The sequence below is a fragment of the Nannobrachium achirus genome (assembly GCF_963921795.1).
Source record: "Nannobrachium achirus genome assembly, chromosome: 18".
Taxonomy (NCBI): Eukaryota; Metazoa; Chordata; class Actinopteri; order Myctophiformes; family Myctophidae; genus Nannobrachium; species Nannobrachium achirus.
Window position 1 is genome coordinate 31,204,354 of NC_137825.1, and position 5,014 is coordinate 31,209,367.

The window sequence follows — 5,014 nt, forward strand, 5'->3', positions numbered from 1 at the left end:
GGGGGCTGGACTTCCGCGGCACAGACGACATGAAAGGGTACCATCTTGAGGACTGGAAAGGGATTACAGAGGGACAAAACATGGAAAGATGAGGGCAAAGCATAATTATGACAAAGAATGCCCTTTTTACTCCAAACTTGGTGGCTGGACAATGTCTACTGTAACTGCTCTTTTAGCTCTTGTTTCTCTCTTTCTCTCGCTCTTAACCATCACGTAACTCTCCATGTCATCCAGCGGGATTGAGGTCAGGGCCTTAGGGAGGCCCGGGAGGCAGCTGACTATACGCACCATGTGGGATTGTTCAGAGCAATTGTTTGTACCTGACCACAACCTACCAAGGCATGGGAAGGTCAGGGAATGACGATTTAACTAGCCTTCATACTGCAAACCAATGTACAGTTCAACTTAAAACAATGTGTTTGTTTTGTTTGTTTCATGAATGAATTGTTTTATGAAATGTCTTAAAAGTGAGCAATGATTGTTTTATAAAATGCTATAGCTTTGACATGCTATAACAGATATTCAACTATATAACAGATAGGAATTATAAAGATTATCAGAAACGTTTCTGCGAGAACCAGGAATATTTGTTTTGATGAATTTTAGAACCATTGTTGATCATTTCTGTTCAAACATCCTCCAATAAAAACTTGTGGTCAGTTTTTATATATACACACATATACGGTATGCTTTTATATAACGACAAAACAACACACAGTCTGGCGATTTTGATCAGGGCCTTCATGTCCCATGTTTTAGATTACAGTTGAGTCAGGTACAGTCTAAATTGGCTGCCCATGAAACCAGCTACATTATGGACTATTGCCAGAAATTGTCTTTCACTTTTTCTTGGATGGAAAACATTGTTGTTCAAGTAATATCTGGCCTGGGTCTGTAGGGGATATTCACAGATCAGGTATTCTTTCAAGACAGTACAGAACACAATAGGGTTAGGGTTATCAAATAGCTGATTGCCTGATTTCATAATTGGTAAAATAGCAATTGAATCTTTCTTGAGTGAGACAGTAGGGAATTCAGTTCTAGATAAAGAGGACACTTGTTCCTTTCAAGACACACATCTTATATGGAACCTGAAAAGCTCCCGTTTTAAACATTTCCCAAATATGTGGGATCTGGAATATGTGGAATATCTTGAGCAATGGGGATGAGGATTGATGTAGTAGACCTACTGTAGATTTAAAAGGTATGCGTGCAGAATGGACCCAAGTGCCATCCCAAGGGTAGCCATGAGATGGACACCACTGGTGTTCATCTCATGGCTACCCTTGGGATGGCACTTGGGTCCATATCACACCATAGCCGCAAATCGCAACTCTAGATCTTATTTAAATCGGTTGAATCTAGTGTTGCAATACCTCTCGCGTCTAGCAGATTACCAAGCGTGTTTAGGAAGGGAGCGCTCGTTTTATGGTTAGATGTCACAGTTATTGTCCACGACATTAAGTTATTGTCCACGACATTGAAAGCGGCGCGAAGGCCAGTGGACCTTGGTCCTGCTCTTCACGCCCGAGCGCCGCAGGCGCGAGTGCCCGCGAAGAGCGGGCCAGGGCCGGCCGCACGAGTTACGAAGCTGTGGTGAATGCAATCGTTATATTTATGCCTGGGCAAGCCCACGATAAACGCATTCTATTCACCTGCTCTGCGCGGTCCAAGTGACTACAATGGACTGAATGGAGCGCTCCCTACCTCCGGTTCAGCCAATCACAGGGGGCTCGGGGGGCAGGAACTTGTACAAGCTTAGCCTCGCGTTGCCAGGCTTACTCATCTGCGAAGAGAAAAGCCTGGTGACAATAGAAGGCAGAAGACGTTCTGGGAGGTGGGGCTGAATTTTCCCGGAAGCTGTATTTTTTTCAAAGTGCGGTGTTCCTGCAAACGTATTCCCTGCACGAAAAAATCTGGTCTACGTCTCCTGCTCCGTCGGTTGCGCTCGCAATAAACAATATACAAACAAAAAACATTGATTCAAGCAATATTACACATATTAAGAGCTACAATCTATTTTAGTTTTTTTGCTGGGGAATGTAAACAGACCCGCATCGCATGACGTAACGTCCGTTAAACGCAGCACTTCCGCTAGAAATCGTGGAACACACCGGAAGGCATATTGTCTACAGGGTGGTACAAGCTTGGGTATCCACTAGACGTATACCTCTCATAGGCAGCCAATGCATCAAAACAGTTTTTTTGCTATCTGATTGTATTAAACAACGTCAAACTCACCAATATTGGGGCTCTATGGAAAGCTTGAATTATGCTCTTTCTATCTGCAAAGTGTTTGTTTCATAAAAACCTAGCGTAGACATGTTATGAGTTACTCTGTCAATAAATCCCAGCAGACATGTTTTTTTTTCCTAAGTGTTGAACTTTGGAAGCGCTCATCTTCTATAACGCCATGTCCCGCTGCCTCCTGCATTATGTGACATTTAGAACCAGCTGGTACACAGGACCATTGAGTGACTTCCCACGAGCGCTTCCAAACTCCAGCACTTAGAAGAAATATTCACCTGAACTGAATTTCTTGATAGAAAGTATCTCATAACATGTCTACGCTGGGTTTTTATGAAACAAAGACTAGAAAGAGGATACTCCAAGCTTTCCATACAGCCCCAATATTGTTGAGTTTGACGTAGTTTAAAACAATCAGATAGCAAAAAAGTGTTTGATGCATTGGCTGATATGGGAGGTATTGCAACCCTAGATTCAACCGATTTAAAAGAAATCTAGTGTTGCAATTTGCGGCTACTCACACCACTGGCAAAGAGAAAAAGAGGCAGATCCAAAAAGACATGGAGAAGATCTGTGGCAAAAGAGATGAAAGAGCTCGGGTGTGGACCTGGGGCCAAGTGCAACACTGGGCAGAAGACAGACAGCATTGGTGTTCATTGGTGAAGACTGTATATTCTATCCAGCAAGAAGAGGATTACGTAAGTAAGTAAGCTTTAAAAGGTCAATGGTAATTTAAACATATGTATCCTGGTGAAATAGGCAGACAGACATCATCATCCAGAAGCCTCCACTGATTAAAGTTGCATACAAGAGCTGCATAGCTACAAGAGCTCTCAAGAGCTCTCACTCTCAGTCAACATAAACATCAAGCTATGCTCTATTTAATAAATAGAGCATTTAATAGAGGTGGGGGGCCCAGAGTGCGTCCACTAATAGTGGACGCACTCTGGGCCCCCCACCACACAGCTATAGCCTATAAACCTATGTGCTGACTTGTCTATGATCACAAGAAAAATGTGCAATAAAATTACCCATCAACATTGTGTAAATAACATTGAATTAACATACAAGTTGCATATTAATTGACTTTGAGAAGTGAATAAACCCTTTTTGGCAGCCATATTCACATGAAATTATAGGACAAACACAGGTTGGCCTACTGATACCAACTAATTCATGTTGGTGGTCTTCCTGTCATATCCTGATGAGAGAATCACACTGTGAGTCAGCTGCATGTTATTGGGCTCAGCTGCACTAAATCGAATGGGTCCAGTAAATGTTCAAAAAATCTGTGTGTGAGTGTGAACGTTAAACTATTTATGTAAATAAATACGGCTTATTAAAGGACAACTTTAGTTTTTTACAACAAGGGTTCATATTTTAGATTGTAATTAAAGTATAATATAAAAGATGAGTGTTAAAAAAATTCATTTACTTCTTTCCATTGTTTTAGGGATTTTTATTTCGGTGGTTCGGGGCATGCGTACAAGTGGCTAAATATGTCATTTTACACAGAATAAGCCAATTCCCAAGATACAACGCAACCTTCCATGGTTGGATGTGACTTATGGGGGCTAGAAGTGTTACTGTAAATATCAATAAAGAAACTGCTGGCTTATTGTGTCTAAAAAGACAAATTTAGCCACTTGTACGCATGCCCCCATGCGTACGCATGCCCCACATTTTACAAAACAATAGAACGAAACAAATGAAAACATTTTAACCCTCACTTTTTCTTTTCTCTAATTACAATCTAAAATATGAACCCTTGTTGTAAAAAACCAAAGTTGTCCTTTAAAAAGCCTACTCACATTCCTCGAACACCGGCTGCCAAGAGTTATAATATATTGCATTGCATCCAACCTGGAAATCGTTAAAACCACTTGTAGCCCCCACTGGCCCATATTTTGATTGTTTAACTGCGTGTTGCACCAAGACGAGACGAACAGACACAATAGTATTATTCCCAGGGAAAGAGGCCAATGAAATGGCGCAGATCGTGGAGGCAGAGGGTTGGATCGTGATTCGTGAATATCCACTAGTAATAACTATTAAACAAGACGCCCAAGTGCTATTTTGTAGAAATTGTATCAAGAGATCCTATTCAAAACATTAAGGAAGCAATGATTACAAAAAAATCAAAATGAGGGGGCACCCGGATTTGAACCGGGGACCTCTTGATCTGCAGTCAAATGCTCTACCACTGAGCTATACCCCCTGACGGTGACAACACGGGTCTGCATGCGTTTATATACAGTTAACAGGACTTACGATTCATCGACGAGTTTACGTTCTATCGTATATGCCGACTCGAGTCTATTAGACAAGACTCGTTTCCAATTAAAACACTCCCGTGATCCACCGTATACAGCGAGTTTACGTTCGCAGGATAAGAGCCATTCTTTGACATTCATTTCATAGACGGCGTGGAAGAATCGACTGCACTGAACCTATTTCTAAGATAGGGGGCGCCAATTCATTGAAACATGCCTTTTCCAACAATCACAACGTAAACGCTTCTACAAACCTTAGAGCTAGCAGCAGCTACACGGATTAAAACAAGACCAATGTCTCCACAGTGGAGACTCCACTAGTTTACCGCGACTAGTCTTAGTTGGGTAGCTGTTGAGAACATTTTGAGAAACATTTCGTAGCTCTCCTGCTACTCGGACTCCTTATAAGGAGCCTCCAGTCCATACTCCACAGCCGCCTTGCCTCCCTTGCGTTACATCGACATGTGTGACATGTCGAATTCAGTCGAATTCCT